This window comes from Lonchura striata, chromosome 17, assembly GCF_046129695.1.
Source record: "Lonchura striata isolate bLonStr1 chromosome 17, bLonStr1.mat, whole genome shotgun sequence".
Taxonomy (NCBI): Eukaryota; Metazoa; Chordata; class Aves; order Passeriformes; family Estrildidae; genus Lonchura; species Lonchura striata.
Genome location: NC_134619.1, coordinates 10,877,616 through 10,901,018, shown reverse-complemented (window position 1 = coordinate 10,901,018; position 23,403 = coordinate 10,877,616). Strand labels below are relative to the sequence as shown.

Below are 23,403 nucleotides of genomic sequence, written 5' to 3'. Positions count from 1 at the left end.
GCCTGGTACGTGGGTGGAAGGGAAGGACCTTGTCTTGTCTTGTGAAGAATCTCCCCAAAGTCATGTCCCTGTTTCTGAGCAAGCCTTTTTTTGCACTGTAATATGTCCTTGTGTGTGTGTTCTGCTCCTGTTTCGAAACAGAGCATGAACAGTGGTGACCCTGCCTGGACACTGCATTTGCCAAGCCCTGCCTTGGCTCTGGTTCTTTGTGCATTTGTGACCTCCCTGGGACAGCAGACCTGTGATAATGCCCTGGAACTGTAGGCTTTTATTTGTTCCTTCCTTGCTCTAGAGGTTTCATAGCTCTCTGCAGCTCTCTGCTTCAGTGACCCTGTGCTTCTCTGAGCTGCTGTGGAGGGCTCTAGCTGTGAAGCCAGCTGTGACTGCTGGCATTGCCCAGGGGGATATGTTTGGGACTTGCAGCACCTCTGCCTGTGCTGGCAGGTACTGGCACGTTGTGGTTTGGGTTTCACACCCAGCTGTTCAGGTCACAGCACTGGGAGAGATGCTGAGAGTTTTACCATCTTCTTTTTGTGTGGCACTGGTGCCTCCACACAGCAGTGTGGCTGGGGGTGTGATGGGCCTGCAAGAGGCTCAGCCTTGTAGTTTTGCTTTCAACTCTCTGGTTTGGGATCTGGGTTGTTTGGAAGGAGGAAAGCTCCTCACTGTCTGTCCTCCAGATGCTTTCTCATTTTGTGAGGGAGGCAGGGATGGTGGGGGTTTGTGCTCAGGGCCCTGGTGAAGGATGGCTGTGCTCCTGACACCAGTGTTCTGGTGGCAGGGTCCTGTGGACAGCGGTCTTGCACCATGTGTGGACATGGATACTTCACTGCTGAAGCTGCAGAATTGATTTTTCAGCTCCCACTTTCACTCTTTTCCTCCTCTGAGGGAAAATCCGTCACTGTGGGTCTCTTTTGGCACCATAATCCTGTTCACCTCTTTCTGTGGGCAAGCCCAGGTTGTGGGCTTGAACCAGCAGCTGCTCTTTCCAATGTGACGCTGGTGCTAAAACTTAAATATTACAAAACCACTTCCCTGCTGACAGAAATTCAATTTCCCCACCCTATGAAGAGGACAAGGGACAGTATTCCCAGGGTACACATGCTTCCCAAGTAGCTGGATTTTTCAGATGCCTCAAGTTATTACAGTGAATTTGTTTTGTGCTCAATTAATTTAAGTCCTAAAAGTAGTGTGTGGGCAGGTTTTGTGCCAGCTCTGCCCCCTCTGTGATGTGGGACCAGTATAAAGGGAGGAGGGGACAGAGTCAAACCCAGGTGCCAAACTGGCAAAATTCCTTATCAAGAAAGTGTGGAAACTCGTGGGCTTTTGGAGGTCCCAGGTGATTATTTTGCTATATGAATCATCTTTTGTTTCCATGTGGGATGTGGAGGGGGAGGTGAAATATAAATGATTAAGAAGTTGGTAAGTCAGTGTGAGGAAGGTTTGAGCTGGGGGCGCAGCTGGCACGTGTCACCTCTGAGCTGCCTCTGGGTGCCTGTGCCATTTCCATTCCTTGTGACTTCTCTGCTTATTTTTATCATTCTCACCCCCAAAGTGGGAGAGGGGATGGTGGCAGGTGCAATGAAGTCAGGAGAAAGTGGAGTTGGGTACTGAGCTGGCTCTTTGTCCAGATGCTGTCTGAGGCTGTGGTGTGTATCACCACCTCCTGAGGTGGTAGTTGAGTGCTGTAGGATGGAGCTGGTGGGTGCAGAACCCAGCCCTGCTCTTCAGGGGTCCTGAGGTCCTGGACATGCTGCTTTCACTGTCCTTTGCCTGCCTCTTGCCCAGGTGTAATTGAGGGAGCCACTGTGTGCCAGTTGACATGTGAAAGGCAAGAGGAAATGGCCTCAAGTTACACCCCAGGGTAGGTTTAGATTGGTTATTAGGAAAGATTTCTTCACCCAAAGGGCTGTCCAGCCCAGACAGAGGCTTCCCAATGCAGTGGTTGAGCAGGCATCCCTGGAGGGATTTAAAAGATGCATCCGTGTGGCACCTGGGGCCATGGTTTAGTTGTGGCCTTGGCAGTGCTGGCAGAATGGCTGGACTCGATCCTGGAGGGCTTTTCCAACCCAAGTTGTTCTGTGGCTCCATGGTCTCAGTGTGGTGGCCAAGCAGGACTGAAGGCAGGGACTCCTGGACACCATCAGCCCCAGTGTGGGCAGGAGCTGTGAAGGGGTGATGGCTCCTGTCTGCATGTTCCTCTCGTCTTCTGCAACAGATCTGTCAAAACACCCAGGTTTTACAAACAAGCTGCTATTAAAAGCTCCTTTGGATGTCTGCTGACAGAAGCGGGGCAGGGAGCACACTGCAAACATGCTGGTGGCAGATGTGAGTGGGGACAGTGAGGTGACAGCAGTGACCCCAGGGATGACAGGCAGTGACCCCAGACTGAGGGCAGCAGTGCCCTGGGCTGCAGGTGCTGCCTGGACCTTCTGTTTGGCAAGCTGGGATAGCTCCAGACAGCTCCTGGGTGAGTCTGAGGTGGAGACCAGAGCACTCCCAGCTGCCAGGCTGGACCTGGTCCATGCTCCTCTGTGGGATTGCTGGGGAGGGGCATCCCACACCATCTCCATTTTACTTGGAAATATACTGCAGTCCTCACCCAGCTCTGGGCTCAGTCTGAGCTGGTTTCAAAGGGATGCTGCCAAGGGAGGACCCCCCAGCCCACACGGAGTTTACAGGGGGTGTGGTGCTGGATGCAGCCTCTGGCTGCAAAGGAGTTGCTTTATAATGCAATAAAGGAATGCTTTATGAGCTACTCAGCTGATTACAAAGGATTTGAGAAGATAAGAAATTGCTGAGGGCTGTGGCCCTTTGAGGTCGTTCTATGAGGTGATGGACTGAAACCATGGAGAGGAGGCTGGTCCTGCCATTCCCAGGGCAGCACCTTGTCCCCAAAAGCAGCCAGGGTTGTCATGTCCAGGTCTTTCTACATCACTGAGCTTTTCTAAAAGTAGCCCCAGAGCATGGGGAGACAAGCTGGTGTTCTGTAAACTGAAAAAACCAGATCCCAGAGGTGGGTAAAGTGGCTGCTTGTACAAACATGTGGCATTTGCTGTCTGGAGCTCCCTTTGCACACCTGGGCTGTTTGCACTGGGAGCTCCTGCTTGAATGATGCAAACTGCAGGTGTTGGCCTTGGCTTCAGGGTGAGCTGGGCTCCTTCAAGGAGCCAGCAGAGAAGTAGAGACCCCAAGGATTGATTCACTTCCCAGCAGTGCCAGAGGTGCCCTGGTTTCTCCTGCTCTGGGGTGAGAGCTGCCTCCCACAGACGCCCGCTGCCTGTGGCGATGGCATCGCTGCAGAATCCTTCAGCTCCCACCTCCTGGCACTTCATCCTGCAAGCAAAACCTTATCAGAGCCAGCGTGTTGAATAAAGCAGCACTTCTGCAGGAGTTTAACTGTGCAGATCCTCATGGCTGGTGAGCCTGAAAGTGAAGGAAAACTCAGCTTTGGTGGCCTGGACTTGGTGCTCGGCAAAACAGTTCCCAGTGACAGAGCAGAGGGCATGAGTTTGGAGCTCACTGTGTGGGGAAGATTTCCCTGGGCAGAAAGCAACTTGTTCTTATCAACACATCTCCCTGCTTCCCCTTGTGCCATCCCAAATCTCCTGCTCCTGTGCCATGGTGCCCAGCAGGGTTCAGGCACCTTCCTGGGAGCATCCCCGAGCAGCTCCAACCACGCTCCCTTTTGCACCTCTCTGGAATAAACCCAACCTTGTCACTTGCAAAGGCACTTTTAAAAGAGGCCCTAATTAGTGTCTATAAATTGCTTTCTTTAACCTTTCCAAGCTGATGTGATCTGTTCCCTTTTTACTTCAAACCCTTTATGAGGTGCCTTAATTTTCCACCCACATTATTAATCTCCTGAAGCTTTTTTTCATGGGGTTCCTGTGTCCAGGTCTGTGAGTAAGTGCATTTATCTGTCTGAGAAGGTTTTCCCCCTGGCTTTTGTGTCCTTTGAAGGGCTCTGAAAAGAAAAGATCTCTTATCACCATCAGTCTGAGTGTCTATCTGGGTATTTGGGAATGGTTTGAGTCAGAAATTAAGTTTCTTTTCAATGACAAAGGCATTTCTTGAGTTTCAAACTTGCTGGGTGTGGAAATGAGAGCTGTCCTCTTTGGGAAACTCTGTGTGGGAGCACTTGACAGTGATGAATTTTGTTAATTTTGTTAATGCGGGTTGGTATGTCTTCCAAAAGCAGATTTGTGTATTTGGCCACATTTTAACTTGGCTTTTTCATGCAATTTGGATGTGATGCCAATGTGGGGTGATTTGCATATGGCAGCTAACTAGAGGCATCTGGAAGCATGGGCAATATTGAATCAGCAACTTTATCTGTTGTCATAACAAGTAAATATTTTTATATTTCTTTTCCCCCTACTCTCTGAAATTCAGTCAAGTGGGGAAATTATATCCAAATGCCAACTTTCCTATCTCAAAATTAACACTGAAAGTCCCCCTAAGGTTTTCCTGGGATGAGGCCCCCTCCCTTCCCAAATCTGTAGTCCACTTCAACAGTTCATTTGACAATTTTTCTTTAAACAAAAAAGTTTGATCAGAAATACTTATTTTATTTCTCAAAAGTCGGTAATTTACACATTTCATTTTCTGGCTTTTACACTTGTGCTGCCTCCCACCATTTCTGATACCACTGAAAATATTTCTGGTGTGTTTTGTAATAGGATTACAGGGCAATGAACAAACATTGGATTCCAAGTGCAGTAAGAATGGTCTGTTTGGGTTGAAGGTGTTTTTAATTAAGCAGGGATTGGCCAATCACTGTTGTCAAGATTTTGTTTCTTACAAGAAGTAGCTTAAATCACTTAATCACCTTCCAACATTTGGCCACAGTGTGTTTCTGGGGAGAAACTCAGTGTCTCCTTGGTTGCACGTGCACCTAAATACCAACTGGACATTTCCTTGTTTTTTGGGTGGTGTTAGTGGTGTTGGTGTGTCGGTGTGTGAGTGTCCCTGCCTCCCAAGGAGATGTGGGCAGCAGGGAGGAGAGGCTGGAGCTGCTCAGGTTGTGCTGCAGGGCACATTAGGTGGGATATGTCAGGTCACCATCTGCTCCCCAGCCCTGCCCGGCCAAATCACGGCAGGGAGGGCTCAGAACAGAACGTCAGACTTTGTGAGCACAAGGCAGATTATCAATGGGACCTTAATTCAACCAGGTGCCTGGAGATGTCCCTGCCTACAGGTGCTAAATCAGTGGCATTTAACCTTTCCCTTGCCTGTCCTGGCTGCCCTGCTGCCTGTGGCGTGGAGGCAGCCTCGTGTGCCTGCTTGTTTCCTGCTGTCTGCAGAGCTGCCAAATGTCAAAGCCAGGACTTCCCAGTCTGCTGCTACTTGCTGATAAGTCAGTGGCTGTCACTACAGGACACCTGAAAGCACAACGTGAGCCACTGCTACTTGTAAGGTGAAAAGAAGGAGGTTTATTTTCTGACTCCAGCCTTTATACTTTTCCAAAGGTGGAATTGGATTGCAGAGTGAATGGGCCACCTCTTCAATGACATTGGACAAACTACTAGTACATCAAGTTTCTCCACCCCTATGAAGGAATGCAAAACAATATGTTGTTTACAGAAAGTTGTGTGAGAAAATTCTCTAACAGAATGTAAACTCAGAAGGCTTTAGAAAATCTTAAGATTTAGGGCAAGAAGTGACTCTTTCTAACCTGTAACTCCCCAGCTTGGTTGTCCTTGTGTTTCCTCCTGAGGGGACCTGCCGTGTCTCTGGATGGGATGGAGCACTGGGAGCAGCACTCCTGCCTCCTGCTTGGTTGGATAACAGCTGGAAAGGCTGGCACTACAGCCCAGCCAGGTCCTTGCCCCAGGAGATGAGACATGGGGTTTTTTTCTTGCAGGCAGAGTGTTTCTTGCCTGCCTGGCTGCCTTCCAGGTGAGTGTTGTTTCCCTGTGCTCATGGTGTGCTTTGTTGTTGCAGTCAGGTAGAAAAATTATCAAAGAAAGGCTTCATAAAATCATGCCTGCTCTGTTAGATTGATGGCTGGCCTGTCATTTCTTCTAAGTGCAGCTAGAACTTTGCAAGTCCCATGTGAAAATAATCTTGGTGTGAACAGGTGGTTAACATAACAATCTATTCCTAGGTGAAAAACAGCTAGCACCTACATAAACATTAAATCTGTCCCTTGAAAATCAGTGAAGGAAATATGTAAACAATTTTAAGAACACAGAAATTTGATGGACAAGTAAAATACCTTTTACTAACCAATAGAGTAATTGGCAAGAAAACTATTCACCAATTACAGTTGCACATGAGTTTGTAAAAAGAGTATAAAATAAATTGTGTGAATAAAGAATAGGCTTTTCCACATGAATAAAATGGAGTCTCACATGATTTATTCTGATATTTTGTCCCAGTCCAGTAGTGAGGAGCTGGAGAGTGTAAATAGCAGCTCCATCAAGGACCTCTGGTGTCTTCTGTGTAAAAATCAGCACAACCCAGAGGGGAATTTTGTCTTCTTTCTGTCCTTAGCTGTGAGAGCCAAAGCTCTGTCCTGCTGTGGGGCTGTGCTGTGGGGTCTAATCTAGTTGTACCAAGGGATAGGACATGACCCGATTGCTCCTGAGAGCTCACTGGCTTTTTGCAGTGTAATTCTGTTTTCAAGTGTATTTTGTACAGCAAGCCACAACCAAAACCACAGGTCTGCAGCCACCTATCTGATTGTTCTTTGCAAATGAATGTTGGTGGGGAGATCAATACTCTAGGGGGTGAATCTTTCTTGCAGGGTAAAACCTGATCTTGCTGTTTTACCCCTGTAATAGCTGAAAATGCGTTTCTGGCCAGGAAGAAATTGCCTCTAAGCTATGGTTGCAGGCTCTACTTTCTGCCCCTTTCTCCTGGTCAAGGAGAACTTGAAAAGTGGATTAAATCTATTTTTTTTCCCAGATTTAAATTCCTGCCTTTCTGGAGTGAGGCCAGGTCAGCTCAGCTGGTGTAGATTTCTCCCTCCTAGAATCATGGAAAATAGAGGTTGAGAGGGCCTCAGGAGGTCATGTAATCCACCTCCTGCCCCAAGGCAGGATCAACTGTATCTAAAATGCTTGCTAATGAGGGTGGAGTTAGGTATCTTAGTGTATTTATAGGCATCATAGACACCAGAGCACATATACCTGTGCAAGGAGCCCTGCTTCACATTCACCTGTGCATATTTTTCCTACTTGCTTATATTTATCCTCTTTTTTTTTTGTTTGTTTGGTTTTTTTTTGTTTTGCTTTGCATCTTATCCTTACACTTACTGACTGGGAGTTTTCTACTTCCGTGAAGAATGCTCTAATTCTTTCTTTAATAGCAGTTGCTATGGCAGCTGGTTCAGGCAGTGCCTTATAGCCTAGTGCAGAGCTGCTTCTATGGACACTTCCACTGCTTGTTTTTCCCTCTGGAGCTTAGCCAGATCTTTGGGAAATGCTATCATTCGCTGCGAGTGTCTTGAGGAAAAAAAAAAAAATTGCCAAAAACTCAGATGCTGGTATATGAAAACACCTCCTAAGCCTTGCCCACCCTCTAACCCAGCACTAAAGGATGCTAAATAGGCCAGGAAGCCAACTGTTTAATTCTGGCTGCTGGTGCATTTGTAATCAAGAGCCAAGATGCAATCAAGCACCTTGCACTCCCTTTTAATTTGGGGAACAAGAGCCCATGTGCAGCTCTGAGCAAGCAGATGCAGTTTCCACTGAGCTCCCTACAATTTGCAACTGTTTGTTGCTGGATTTGGCCTCTGGATTCCCTGGATATTGTGAGATAGGCTGGCTGCAAGTGCCACTCATGTGGGAAATGGGCTTTAGTTACTCTGGGGCATTTCTCCTGCTCTGAATACCTTTTTATAACAGTTCGTAGCATTTCTCAGTTTGGCTAAGATTTTCAAGCTAGGCCTTAATTCACATTTCCCTGGTGTTTTTTTTTCTGCTATGTTGGGCTTTGCTTTCAAAGCAGCAAAAAGATCCCTGCCTTGAGTGTAAGAGCATCAGACTCTGAAATGTAGTGGGAAACTTCCAAAATCTCATTTATTTTGGTTTGCCTTTACCTGGGCTGACAAGAGAAATCCCATTAGTAAAAAAAAAAAAAATTGTTAAACACAATCCTCCTCCATAACAAAGCCCCAAGCAACCCACCCACCAAACAAAACAACACTCACATTTTTTGGTCTTAAGGGCTATTGCTGTAGAGTTCACCTCTAAAAAATGGGGAGACTAGAGCAGGAATTAACCTCTAAGGCACTGTCACACCATTCTCCTTGCTTGCACCAGCCTTGTTTTTAGCCTGGCTGGCAGCTGATGGTGTCCATGACAGAGTTACCTGCATGCAGCTTCTGTTTTGTCCTGTGTTACACCTGCATCTGTCTGGACACATCCATGTTTTGAGTGGCTGGGGAAGATTGTGGCACCTTCAAAGCATTTCCATTTGGAGCAGTATGGGTTAGAGGTGAGATGCTGACACTTCCGTGGTTCTGATTGTAATAAGGCCTGAGACACGATGTTTAAATCTTCTGATCTGAAGGATTCTCTGAGTTAAACCCATCCTTCTCAAAAAACAGCAAAGTTTTACCCTATTGTTGAATGAAAAGTACAAAGTCCTCACACAGGAACGGAGCACCAAGGTTTCATTGCTGCAGGGTGTTTGTGGTTTGCCCAATGATTGGGTCAAGGAATTCACCTGGAAATCCATCCCAGCTCGGCCTCTTGGGGCTGGAGAGGAGCAGGGAGCCTGCAGTAAAGAACAGCCTTTCCACCCGTTTTGGGGACCTGGAGAGAACTCCTGTATCTGTCTGCCAGCATTGGCTTTGGATTTGTGTGCTGTCAGGGAACAGGTGAGCTCTGACCTGGGTGCTGTGCTTCACCCTCTGGAGAGCCCATCAGCTCCACAGAGACCAGGACCTCACTGAGGAACCTGGGGCTGGGCAGCACACAGTGCTCCCACAGAGAGCAGGCTTCAACCTACTTAGAGCTCACACTCATCCTGTGCCTCTCAAACTTTTCAGACCTGGTTTATTTTGTCATTTCAGATCTTGTCAGTTTGTCTTTAATTAGCAAGGCTAGAGCAGGGCTCCACGAGAGCTTAAATGGCCCTCTTGTTTTAATTAAAATTGTGGTGTAACAGCCTGAAATAGCAGGTGTTAGAGCCAGAGCTTCAGCAAAGGAGGACAGTCCCCGTGGATCTGCAGTGACATCCTCCTGCCTGTCAGGCACTTATCACAGGGGTTTCTATCCTCCTAAAGCTGTGGTGCTATCACAACGGTGATGCAAGGCCTGAATGTGATATGAAGTTCCAGTCTAGGCTGTAGGCAGCCAGCTTCCAACCTGCTGCTGGGTGCTGTCCAAAACCACAGCATGTCTGGTTTGGGAGGTGGCAGTGGGTCATGGAGAGGTGCTGGGAGTCCATTTGGCTTTTATTAGAAGGGCAACTGGGTTTAAAATTTCACCTGAAAAGGCACCTAAACAGGATTCCTTGTGCTTTTGCAGGAAATTTATTTCTTATAACTTCAATCATGCAGTTGTGAAATAGCTATGAAAAAGCTGCTGCTCTGTCCCCTGACCCAAATTACTCTCATTTGTGGCAATTTTCTACCACTCTTCAGAGCCAGGAAAGGTTCATCTGAGTACAGGTCAGCACTGGATCTGTAGCATTAATTCAAGGCTTGGCTCATCATTGCACTGTCTCAGTCAGTGCTCTAGGATTTGCCATGTGTTCAGTACAGGGAATATTTGCAGCATTGTCAGTAACCCTACGGGGAACAAGTGAACAGGAAATACTTCTTGCTTTGCTTACATCCACAGACTTGTCTTGTAGCTCAAGGACTATATTTGTTGGCTGATTTTTCTCCTGTGAGGTGGGATTGGCAGCTTGGATTGCAGGTGGAGGTGGAAGGAGCTGTGCTGAGAGCAGGGCAAGGGGGCTGAGCCAGAGGTGTTTGCTGAGCCAGAGGCCACCTGGCTTTGCGTGGTCCTCGTGTCATTCTCGTGGGGTTCAAAGCTTCCACAAACACCTTGCTCACTCAGCACTGCTGGGCTGAGCCCTTCAGCTACCTTCAGCTACCACTGACTGAGGGCTTCCTGTGGATCCCTGAGCATTCTGATATTTGGGTATTTTGCCTTTATTTCAGTCAGTTTGGTTGGGCCACCTAAAGCACTGTGCTCCATAGGATCCAGAGTCCATGTGAAGAACGCTCAGCTTCTTCCTGCTGGATGCTGCTGTACAGACCACCCCATTAATCCCTGCCCCATGGTATTAAAATATATCGACATGGCATTTTGAGTCCGTCAGGGATCATTCTGATCAGAACCAGGAGCTCCCAGCAGCAGTGGAAACATCTTGTGTGTGCCATGGGCAGGAGTGGTTCCCTGGGACAGCCAGTTCCCAGTTTGGGAAGCTGACCCCAGTGCTGTGGGCTCCCCACCCTCCTCCTTCCCTTCCTGCAGGAAGGGCCTGTGGGTTTTCCAGCTGTGGAACAGGAAAGAAGGGGGGATCCTGTTTACCTACCCACTGAGCTTCTCACATCTGTGTAGAGCTCCTCCTTGTGCCACGCTGCTCAGGGCTGTGGCCTTGTTTGTCAGTGTCCTGTCTCTGCTGAGAGCTCTGCTGGGAGCATCCCGAGATGCCACAGCCAGGGAGGCCTTCCAAACCAGCAGGCTGAGTCCTGGGTAACAGCCCAGCACTGTCCTGTGTGACTGGGACATGAAAAGAACAGCGTGGTCACCCAGGCATCCTGGGACTGGAGGGCACAAGAAGGGTGTTTGCTGGCACTGCAGTGGGCAAAGTTGGTTTTGCCCTGTCCCAAAACAGCTTCTGTGTCAGATCCTAATAACATCCAGTGCAATATCAGCTCCTTGGGAGAGGTGCCAGGTGCCATCTGACACGTGCAGGAGTGTGGAGGTCTGGTGGGACTCATGCAAAGTCTCAGCCATGGTTATCTCTCACTAAAATATGAGAGGACTTTGGGTTCTTTTATTTTGGGCACCCCTTTGCTCTTGTTGGGGTGTCTGGATTCTGCACAGCTGGGGTAGAAGCCAGCAGGATGAGACAGAGCTTTGAGAGGGTTTGCTGGTGGAAGTGCTTATGGAGAAGGTGAGGGAGGCTGGAAGTGTCACTGTGAGAGCAGGGTGAGTGCTGCAGCCTGCCCTGGCTCTGGGACAGCCCCCCGAGCAACAAAAACCTCTTTAGATTGGGCACAATTCCTGGTGTAAGCGATGCTGTAAAACGCTGCCTCGGGGCATGGGTGTTTAACCTGAACCAAAGTGTCACAGGCTTGTGAGTGTATTTGCTTTGGAAAAATGCTGTGTACCTGTGCTCACACATTCCCTGGGACACTCGGCCCTGGAAAGCAGCAGGGCTGCCAAGAGCAGGGGACACTGCCAGGGTGGCCTTCTCTGAGACTGCTGGTGGCTTTTGTGCTCTCACCATCTCTGGGCAATGAGTTGTTCCCGTGGCTTTTGGGGACAGCAGAGTGGCTTCGTGGAGCTTTTCAGCCTGGCAGCGTGTGGGTGTTGCTGCAAAGGCACTTGGCTGGGGCTAAGGAGAGGCTGTGGCTGTGCTGGGCATGGCACAGAGCACTGGGGGCCCAGGGACCCCCAAAGTCACTGAGCAGCTGCCCCAGCCGAGATGAGCCCTGGCAGCAGCGGTGGCAGCTCTGTGCAGCAGAGGCTTTGCTGCAGGAGGTGATGGCTGCTGCAGGAGCAGGGTTTGGGTCAGCCTTTCCTTGGCAAGGCACGGTGCTCCTGGGGGTGTGTGTTGCATTCCTGCAGTGCTCAGTGCTGCAGCATCCCAGGGGCAGCACTGAGGTGCCCTGCCTGCTGTCAGGGACCACGGAGCCACCCTGCAGACCTGTGCCTGGCCACAGCCAGTGCTGGCACCACACCTGGGGCTGTCTGAAAGGGGCTGTGCCAAAAGCTGGGCTCTGGCAGTGCATCCCTGCCCTGCTGCAAGCAGGACAAGGTGCCCCGAGAAGGGAGAATGGCACTGCCAACAGTCACCTACTCTGTTTAATTGAATTTGGGAGGCTTTTTTTTTATGGCCTATTTTAATTTTTGGGTTTTTTTGGGCAGTTACTTAACTGGGAAAGTAAACTGGAGAAGAGAAGCTGTCCTGGTTTAAAAGGGTCTACCCTTAGCCTATAAATCTGGGCCAGATCTACTGGTACATGCTGATGCATTATGCAGTCCTAGAAAGGAAAACAGGCATAAATATCATTTTATAGCTGTTCTGCTTTGCTCCGTGAATCTGGATCAGTGTCTCTCTCCCTCCTAATCGGGTTAGTTTCCTTTTGATCTACCTCTGTTAAGGAAATCTAAACTGATTTAACTATTCCCATCCATTTTCCATTTGCCTGATGGCTCTTTCCACAAGGCTGTCTCAGCTCTACCCTAATTACTGTTGAGTTGTCTGATGCTGCAGCAAGTGACACTCTGCTTTGGAACTTCGTAAATCTTAACTAATATTCACTGGGAATTTTATTGGCAGATGTTTTGTTTCATTTTTGGACAGATTCATTTTAAATTGGCAAATGCACTAGGCTTAAGGAGAAGACAATTGCTACTAGCTGCCAAAAAGAAAACACTAATTATCAATCATGTTTTATTGAGCCTCTGTTGAACTGATTTGCTGTAGAAAACATAATTTTGTTGTACTCTAGCTTCAGGAAATCTGATTTTTGAGAGTTCTGCTCTCTTGATGTATGATACAGCATAGAAGAGAGGAAAAATCAGCTCAGGATTAAAATCTGTGACATCTTGGAATTTTAATCACTGCTTTTAGGGACATAAAACCATTTTCTATGCTGATGTGCCATAAAACCATTGCAGATGCATCTTCCTTGTCACTCCTGCATGAAGAGCCTGTCCCTGCATGTGATTTAGAGCAGAGTTCAGTGAGTGCCATGGCCTGTTTGTTTGCTGTCAGTAGGTCCCAGTTTCCAATACTGCGAGACAAGATAAGAGCAGCTGGGGGAAATCTCAGTGTTCCTGCCCTGCTGTGGGGCTTGGCTGCTTCCTGTGACTGGGAGCAGCAGCAAAGCACTGAGTACCTCTGGGATCACCCATGTTTTGTGAAGCTGCTGCTACAGTTATTAAGTGAATCAGGTGTTTAGTGAGTTATTATCAACTGGGGTTCCATGTGATGGCTGAAGCCTCTCTCACTGTGCTCCTGGTGTCTGTAACATGCTCAAACTGCCCGCTGGGAAAGGCAGGTGGGGGTGAAGGAGCATCTTCCCAACTGGCTCATGTAGCCCCTTCCTGACTGCAGACTGGGCTGGTTTTTCTCTTGGGATAAGTCCAGCAGGGCAGCTTTTATCCAGCTGTTTTTCTTGTGAGGGGGCAGTGTGACCTGTGAGGGGAGATGCTGTACCCTGTGTCCATGGACATGTGGTGGCCAAGTAGGGCTGGTCAGTGTGTCAGCATAGCCTGGCCACTGTCCATTACTGCTGGGAATGTGCTTCACCAACAGAAAATTTCTCCTTGTTTTCAGCAAGGCTGTAGGAAAATAAGGGATTTCCAGCTAGGGAGCTGGGAAGCCTTGTCATTCCAATCGAGCCAACTCTCTGAAGAAACTCCTTGATTTAAGTATTGCTGCATGGGGAAGGAGGGATCAGGTGGTTGCAGAGCATCTCAAAACTGCTGACAGTGTAAGGACCTCCTTATGAGAGCTCCTGGTCCTTCCACAGTCCTTTGAAGAAGCTCCTTCTAATGCTTTTTGGAATTTTACTGCAGAATAGAAACCCAAGGGAAGGTCTGTACATCTTGCTGAGCTGCTCTGGGGCTCAGGTCTGTCCATATTCCCACCTGAGCAGGGCTGTGCTGGGGTGCAGGAGATGGCTTTGCCTGGCCTCTTGTCCCCTTCCCAGGGTGACTCTGCAGTTCCCAGCTGCTGTGATTTGTCTGCATGTGCTGAGCTTTCATCTCTGCTTTTTATGGGTGTGTTATTTGTTAGACTCTCTGGTGCAATATATTCTTCTTCTTAATGTCTTTGGTGCTGCCGTGCATCACAGGCACACAAAACCTCAAACCAATCTGGTTATTGGGTCTGTGAAGAGAAAGAGTCCTCCTGAGGAGCTGGGGTTGTGCTGGTGAGCAAGGCTCCAGCAGATAAGATGTTTGTGTCACCTGGTTGTCACCTTGGTGCTCTGAGCCCACAGAGCTGTTCTGTCCCAGAGCTGTTTGCTCCGTGAGGGATATGTGTGCTGGGGAATGTCCCTTGCTCCAGTGCTGCTGCTGCCCTGTTTGCTGGAAAAGGCAGCACCAGCTGGGCCTTTGTGTGTCCTTCAACCCAGAAGTGGGTGCTGATGTGTGGAGAGCTTGGCCACCAAACCACGTCCATCCCTGAGTTGTAGGCGGCACAGATAATACAATTTATGCAACCAGGGCTCATTTTTAACTCACTTTTTGCTGGTGGTCCTCTTCCTGCCAGCTGTGCTGGATGGAGGAGAGCTAACAGTCCTGTTGGGATGTGGAGCCAAGCTGGGATTACAGCTGTGGGAGGTGGCAGCAGCCAGGGCAGAAGATGTGTGCAGCCTTCACTCAAAGGGGAACAATAGAATTTGGTTCAGGGTTTGTAGGTCAGGTTTCCATTATACAACTGTACTGCTTGCAGCTGCTTGTGTGAGATCCAGCCTCGTTGGATGCTCCTGGTGGGGTGGGCTTCTTTCCCAGGGAATGATTCTTTGTGATCAGATGAACAGAAAGAAACAGGATTTCTCTTGTTGTAGCACTAATTGGGTGCTGATGGAAGCTTGGAGTGGGATTGCCTCAGCTTGTGAAATGTGGGAAACATATCAAAAGCATTTCTTACAAACAACTGACAGAGAAATAATAATTTTCTTTAAGCCTGTGTTTTTCCCAGGCAAAGGTGAACCAAAAACAGTTGGGGAGAGATCTTGTTCTTGCTTACAGATCTAGCAATGAGGATCAGATCTCCTGCATCTCCCAAAACAGACACAGGTGCTCTTGGCAGGAGTCACACTGAGCATGTGGGGATCTCTGCCCATGCCTTCAGGACAAGAGCACTTGTGTGAGGAATATTCTAGCCCTGCTTTATTGAGGGAGAGTACAACCCTCCCACTTCATTTCACAGGAGGTTAAATGGTCCATGATGTTTCCAGGAACCAGAACACTTGGACTGCTCTCCTCGTGAGGGTCTGTAAGGGCCCTGTCACCTTGGCTAGCCAGCCCTCCTCCTGTTAATGAAGGGCTTGCTCTCAAAAAGGTGTTTAGGAGGATGCTCCAGGTTTCTTCTGCTGGGTGTTGGTCTGCAGAAAACCAGCAGAAGCTGCTGGAGATGCTGAATTTTGGAGTTAGGAGCAGGAGGAACCAGGGGAGTGCTGGGTCCAGCCCAGGGATGGCACAGGACTGCACATCTGCCCATTTCCATGCCAGCTCCTGGTCCCCTTTGCTGTCACTGGGATCCACCTCTGCAGCCTGTAATTAGTGCTGTCAGCAGAGCTGTAAGCAGCCACTTCAGCATTAATTACTTTAATGAACTTACCCAGGTGGGTTGAGCCACTAAAGCATTTTGTTGTTCCTGTAAATGTTCAATTCAAAATATTAGACTGCAGAATTGATGGGGGATGATGCAAAGCTGGAGCCTGGATTTTCTCTTGCCTTAATGTTCAAAATTTGGGTTATTTTTGTTAATTTGGTCATGTAGTCTCTTCTCCTCAAGCAGCATGGCAGGAGGGAGTAAGGGGGCTCCTCTACTCCCCCTTTACTCCTTGGTGTAAGGGGAGCAGTGAGCACAGGGCAGTCTGCCATTCAAGCCCAGAAGATGGATGTCACCATTCCTGTCTGTGACAGCTCAAAGGTGGTCCATGGCACTCAGGCTCTTGTAGTGTTAAATATGTAATGAAAAACTCCCTGATAAGAGGGATCTGCTGGTGAAGGAGCTTTCAGAAACAGACAGGATGGGATAAAATGGCTCATTAACAACATGGGGTTTACTACAGAAATAAGTAGAGTTTTCACTGCTGCTGGGAGGAGAATGGTCCTGCTGTTGCTAGTGGCAAAACTTAATGGGGAATTTTAATGGCTGTTAATTATTTTACAAACTGCCATTTTATTGGGAAATGTGATATACTTTGGCAAACTGAAACTGTTCTCCACTGGTGCAGGAAGGAAAACTAGAACTCCTCTGAGCTGCCTCTTGCTGCAGAGGCTGGGGGAGGCATTTCACTTGCAATTCTGACGTGGAGACTTGTCTTTCATCCCAGGATAAGAGTCCTCTCACAGGGATGAAGGGAGAGAAGTCAACAGATGCTTGGACTTGATGATCTTCAAAGTCTTTTCCAACCTTAGCAATTCTGTGATTCTAAGTGGGATATATTGTGCTCTCTCTGCTCCCTGCTGTTGCCTGCAACTCCTTGTTCCCAGCATCAAGGAGCTGTGGCTTCAATGTTCAGAGATACTGCTCTGGTAAGTGGGGTGCTTTAAACCTGTGTAAGAGTTGCAGGAGTGACGTATTTTTTAATTTGGTGGTTTGAACTATGTATTTTGTTAATATGTGTTACAATAATATATTCAGATAACACATAATACATATAATCATAATAAGCTCAGCGTGTAAACACAAAGCAATGAATTAAAAATAAATAAATCAGTGTATGCATAGAGACAGAAGTGCTCATCTCACATCAGTGGCCTGGCCTGAAGCACTAAGGCAAAACACTTTCTGGAGGAGACTTTCAGTTCTTTTTCTCTTTAGGTTAAGTAAAGGCTCTCAGACTGTCCCAAAGGCTGGCAGAGTCCTGAGCTCAGAGCTCCAGTCCGAGCTGCTCTAGGTTTGGACCCCAAACCTCTCCTTCCTCGAGGGAGCATCCTTGTTGCCCTGCCAGGAAATGAAGAGCTTTTCTCTCTCTGCCCATCACTGGTGTGAAGGGGTTTGCTGAGTTCAGGCTGTATTGTGCAGATAAAAGAGTGAAGCTGATGGAGATGGCTTTTGAAAGTGAGGTGAAAAAGGAAAGTGCTGCCAGCCCCATGCTCAGTTCCTTTCTTCTCTGCATCAAAGTGCCGGAAGCTCAGCAGAGGAGAGCTGGCAGCAAAAGCTGTCCTGAGTTCACATGAGGCTGCACTTTGGTGTCTGTGCACAGGGCAGGGATGGGTGAAGACAGCCAGTTGGGCTTTTTTTGTGCCTTTCTAAGGTCTAAATGACCTGTCAAGCTCTGGAGCTGCTTCCCGTGGGGCTCCCAGCAGTCACAGAGCTGTACTGCATCACCTTGCCTGGGAACACTCATCTTCTCCTTCTTGAAGTGGTGGCAAGCAGAAACCATGTGGAGCTTGTGGCAGAAGTCGTTTGAGAGAGTTTTCAGCTTTGTGTGATGGAACAGATGAGATAATCATTAAAACAATGATCTGTGTGCACAGCACTTGCAGTCAGGTTATAGACCAAGCCAGGTTGTATGTCTGTGTGCCTGCTTGTTTTGAGCAAATTTGAAGGCTTTTTTGCAGTCTCACTCTCATTTATTGCAAACACCACTGTGGCTGTGAAAAACCTGCATTTCTGCCAAGCACAGGTGCTAACTTTGGATTCCACTCTCACATGTATGAGCTGGTTTCCATGCAGTGCTGAATACCTCTGGTGATGATGTTCACAGATAAAGTTGACTTCTCTGACAAGAGTTTGTTGGTAACCAAGGGACACTGGACTTCGGGGATTGCTTTGGGATTGGAGGTGTTTGACCTGGAGAGCAAATTTGAATGCACTGCTTAGTTCATACAAACAATAAATTGTGGGCTGTTTGATTTGTCTGTGTGACAGGTGATGAAACGAAGGTTCAAAGAGCAGTGCTTGGAAAGTCTGGGGGAATAATGAGATTTGATGAGCCCTTAAAAATTTCAAACTTCTTGGGCATGTGAGAGTAGGGATAAAAAATTGCTGTTAGCACTGAGGCTTCAGCTGCTTTATCCAATTGCCCTTGGCTGAACAACAGAAAGGATGGGGGAGAGTAGAGTTTTCTTGTGCTTAAAGGGCAGACCTGGGCTCAAGGGCAGCATCACAGGACAGTGCCATGGACTGTCATTGTCACCTTGGCAAAGAAAGGTCCCTGAACCTCCAGAGCCTTGGTCTAACTTAGGCTGAGACGTCACAGCTGTGAAACGAGGCAAAAACTGATTGTAAAATCCCAGGAGATAGCCTGGAGCTCAGTCCACTAAGGGCAGCTGCACTTTGGAAGATCTTTGGATGAAAGGTGCTGTTGAAATTCATATCTCTGAAATGTGTAAAATTTCCTGCTGAATAATTGCAGGTTGCAAAAGCAAAGAGGTTGCTAAGGTTTGCCAGTGCTTCTCTGGTAAAGTTCAGGTTGCTGCTTAACTTGCATGAAAGTTTTTTCTGTAATGTTTGTTTTTTAAAATGAAACCACATTCTGCCTTTATCTGATATTAGAAAAGGGGGTGTGAGGGGTGATTTTCTGCTTTCATAGACATTTCCCTTCCCTCACTGCGTGGCAGCATGGCATTTCCAGTTAGAAACGGCGCCAAGGAGCAGAGGTTGCAGCAGGTTACTCTTTAACTGCTGGCATGTCCCTTGTGGTCTCCCAGGTGGGTAATGGAGTGTGACACATCTGGGCTGGCAGCAGCTCCTGCTGTGGCACTGTCACACAAAGCTGGGCACGTGTCCTGGCACACTCAGGCCCCTGCAGGAGTGCAGCCAGCCATGGGAGCACACCTGAGGTGTGGTGTGGCTCTGTAGCTCTGACAGATCTCCATGACACCTGAAGTGTGATGTGGCTCTGTAGCTCTCACAGATCTCCATCCCCAATGAAAGCCTAAACCAAAAGAGACAACTTTGGAGGTGGGGAGGGAAAAACCCCAATAAGCAGCCATGGATTGAGGTCAGAGTGGAGCAGGTACTGAAACAGCCAGAGCAGATGGAGAGAACAGAGCAGAGCCCTCTGAAGAGCAGAATGTGGTTAGAGAAACACAGAACAAGAGTCTCTGGAGAGCCCAGCCTGCCTTGAGCTCCTGGGATGTGGTCAGCAGGCTGTCACTGCAGGGAATTGTTCAGCATGAGCTCAGGGCAGCTTGAAAAGGAGATCTGTATTTCCCCACCCTCCACCACAACCTCTTTTCGGCTACTCTAAGTAGAAAGTTTCCTGTTTTATAATTGAAACTCTTAAAAATGTTCCTCTGGTTCAGGTCATCATACAGCTGCTTAGCTGAGACCATAGGATGCCTGAAACACGAGCTGGGGTAGAGGCTGTTGGCTCTGGAACCTAAGAGCACTTTCAAGTGGCAATAGGAGCTATTTCCTGCTACACAGAGCACATCAGAGTATCTTCTTGCAAATCCTGGCAGTCTGGCTCTCTGTGGAGGTTGGAGGGGCTTTTGCAATCCTGCTCCTCTGATCACCTGTTAGGTTATTGTGTTCATGTAGCTGGGGAAGCTCTTCACAGACAGCTGCAGAAGTTTCCCTCTTGACACCACTGCTCCCTTTTATCTAAACACTTCTCAGGCTGTCATTTCTATTAAAGCAAATTAATTTTTATGGTGCATTTCCTTTTTAGTACTCTGAAAGACTTAATTTATAATAAGATTAGTACAGACAGGTGCTGAGTGCTCCATGTCTCAGTAGATGGATTTTCATCCAACACATCAAAAGTTGTTTCTGAACTCTTACACAAGTGAGATCCTCTGTGCTTCTCAGATAAAAGGCACATTTGTGTTGATTTTGTGTTGTCTGAATGGGTTTGCTTGTCATGACTTCCAAGAAGTGCTTTTTGTAGGAAGAAAGCTGGAAGTAGCCAGAGGAGTAGGAGAACAGGAGGTCCTGGCTGACTTTCTGGCTCTGTAGGTGCCCTTTGTCTTTCTCTGCCTGAAACTCAAATTAAAATGAGCTGTGTTGCTCACCTGCTTGGGCCTACCAAACCCAACATTTCAGGTGTGAACTCAGGAGATGGGGGGTGCAGGTGCCCCTGGAGTTGGTGCTGGAGAATGTGGCTGTCCATCATCTGTCTCTTTGTGTCAGGCCACTGACCTGTGTGGCTTCCACCACAGCAGGACCATTCCCTTTGTGAGCTCTCACACCCTAAAAGCCAGCACTGCTCTGCTGGTGCCAAGCTCCTGAGTCATCCTTGGGAAACTTGGCCTTGGATTGCTTGGTCCATGCCTCCCAAAGTCTGAGTTAATATATATTTTTTAGTACTCTTTAAATCAGTACCATTCAAATAACTACTTTGAAGTGCCTCGTAAAGAGAGAGGAGGCTCTGCTGCAGCCCAGGTGTTTCTGTCACAGTGATATTGGGGAATCTGCTTTCCTGGCTCCCTGCCCACAGCAATCCTGCTGAAGGCAGCTGAGCCCAAAGGTTATATAAAACACTCATCCCTTTCAAATCCCATCATCTCTTTAAAAAAACATCCCAAAATGATTTATTTATTCTTCCAATACCAGATGACAAATGGGAAACCAGGGAAGTAACCTTTGACTTTAATTTTGCTTTATGTATTTAACATTTTCAGTGTGGACCAATTTCACTGTTGGTCTGACATGAGAAGAGGATCAGGATGCTTTTGAACATGACACTACACCCTTAGAAAGGTGTGTCAGATGGCAGCATCCTCTAATTTATCTTTTCACAATTGAAATAGATTTGGCTTTGTTTCTGCTACACCCTTCAAGCACTGTGGTTGCAGATGGGTAACTTGCACATTTCCTTATTCCAGTAATCCCAGGTGGATGCCAGCCATGAAAGAAAGATGCTTTGTCATCACTAGCACTAAGTGGATTACCAGAGCTTGAAGTTCTGCATGCAGAACAAGAAAAATGTGGGATGCAGAAGGGTGTGGGGGGCAGGCTGTGGCCCATCCACCCAAGAAGCAGCTGTAGGAGGTTGTCCCTTTGTAGCATTGCTCTTGTTGCTGTGATGCTGCAGTGATGGGTCAAAGCATAAAACAAAAATGGATTAAAATAGGCACATACAGGGAGAGAAAGAATTGGACTCTGTGCATTAAATAAATGTACAACTTGCTGACTTGCTGTCAGAAGAAAACTTGTATAAGCCAGGCCCCAAACCATGCAGGAGGAGCCTGCTGTGAAAAACAGGCTCCTTGGGGCTGAGGAGGGCTGTGCCCTCTTAACTAAGAAGCATCAGAGTCAGAAATAGATTTTCCTTGAGAGAAAGCAGCACCTGGGCTCAGTGTGGCTGCCCTGTGAGTGTGGCACCAAGCAGATGGGGTCTGCTGGCCTCTCTCCAGACTTGCCAGATTTTGTGGGTATATTAGAAGCAGTGTGTGTGCCTGGCTATAAACGGGGTGGGAAGTGTTTAACAGGCTTTGAACCTCGCTGGGAAAGCTCAGTGATCAATCAGGATGGGATGTCTTGGTGGCTGGCTCAGCAGGCAAACTGGGCTGTATTTATCTTTAGGTGTGCTCTGTGTTTGAAGCTGAGTATGGCATTTTTCTTTCTGTGGGGTTTTTCTGTCTTTCAGAAAGCTTTAGGGAAAGCTTTTTGTGGAGTTTGTCAATGGACCAGCATGGGCTATCAGTTGTAGATAGCAGGGAGTGGAGGATAAGGCTGAGTGAGTTCATCCTGTTATTGCTCAGAGTTTAGATATGCTGTAAAATGTGAGTATCATTGTGTGCTGGGCTAGGGAGCTGGCAGAGCACTCACAGCTTCAGTGCTGTTTTCCTGGCATTGTTTCTCCTGTGTAATAAATATCCCTGCACAACCACAGCAGTAAACATGCAGCTTTGAAGTAGCTGAGCTCCTCCACAGTGCCATGCCTGGCAGGCTGGGATCAGTCTTTGCAGACATTTGCCAACTCCCCTGTGTGTATGTCACTACAAATAATGCTGGAAGGAGCTGCTTCTGCTACACTGGGCCTCTGACTAAAGCTGCACATGGGTGAAAGGGACTTGGAGCAATGCGTAAAAATGGTTTATTAACCCAAGTGAAACTTCATTTTATGCGTGAAATCATGTGTGAACATACAGAAATTATTGTACTGTCATAGAGACTCCAATTTTAAAGGTGGCCTGAAAGTGCCTGGTTCACCAAAAGGTGAACTTGAAGAGTTTGGATGATTGCAAAGAGAAATTGTTGAGTAAAAAAGATTGAGACAAACCTGGATTTTTACAAAGTAATAGCCTGTGTGTGTATGTAAACTCAGAGCACATAGGTAAGCCTGCTTGCCAGGAGAGGCAGTTTGCCATTATGTATTTTTGGGAGGAATCAGGACCTCCTATCAGGAAGGTATCTGTTGGATTTTTTTTTTTAATCCCTCCATGGTATCCATATCACTTCCAGCTGGCTTTTTCTCTTATGAGTTATTAATGCTTTAGGTATGCAAGTGCTTGGTATAGATGGGAGTGTAACAGTATCCAGGATTTTATGGTGTAGCTTATTGACTTAGGGGAAACTGCACTAACAGAGGCTTTTTTTTTTCATCATCTGGTTTAGGAACTTTTCTGAAAAAGCTGCTTCTAGTGTAAACTCAGTGGGAAGTAACACCAATAAAAAATGACAGCACTGCAACATCTCTTCAGGCTGAGTCGATTGCCCCATGTTGAATTTTCCTTAGGACCTTTGCAGTGTTGTTTTTACCTTTCCCCTGCTTTTTAGTTTTTGGGGAGAGTAAGTGAGACTGGGAAAGAAAAGGAGTTTCTGAGAAGTGGTTTGCTATGTTTGAGGAGGAGAATCTTTCTAAGGCTGCCCTGGGACATCTGATGGAGGGAGGCTTAAAACCAAGGCTGTATTTTTACAGCTGTTGTGGGAGCTTTTTCCATTTAACACAGCACAGATGTGAATGATAACATATAAATTGAAGATTAATGTACACCATCTTGGTGTGTGAGAGTTTCAATTATAGGCAGAGCAAGGAGAATAATGGAAAATACATTTGAGTGATCGCTCAGTTAATATAATTTGCAATGAATTATTCACAACAATTTGTTCACCCAGCTCTTATTGTGATCATTTTCATTCCTTCATTTGCTATGCCTTTGGAATTGCTTCCCACAACTTGTGCTCGACACGTAATGAAGAATCTCCACGCACCCAGCCCTGCTCCCCACCTGCCTCCACCCCCGTGCAGCTTTGACAGAGCTCAGCATTTTTGGCACTGAGCTCTCTAAGAAGTTAATCGTGGTGTTAGCATGGAGCCTGATGCTGCTGAACACGCTGGTGTGACCCCAAAGAGCCCCTTCTGTGGGGCTCAGGGGCTTGCAGAGGGCTCATGTCTGTGCTGGTCCTTCCACGAGTGGAGGCTTGGGCCAGCAGAAGGTGATGGGCCATGCTGGGTGATTAATCTGTGTCATTGGGAGCTGAGGGGTTTGCTTCCCACCTGTGCAGCAGCAGTCATGCCTGGAGCTGGGAGAGAGAGTGTGGGGCTCTGCAAGAAGGTGTGTGACACCAGCAGGGCTTGAAGAGTTCTTCAGAATGCTTCTGCATTTTGCACGCTCAGGTCCC

General features: G+C 47.6%; 1 protein-coding gene across 1 annotated transcript in view; it reads left to right on the top strand.

The window, feature by feature from the left end:
* Nucleotides 1-23,403, top strand: part of PPP1R16B (protein phosphatase 1 regulatory subunit 16B) — a 60,342-nt gene that overhangs the window by 19,060 nt on the left and 17,879 nt on the right. The gene's annotated exons all lie outside the window — the stretch shown is intronic.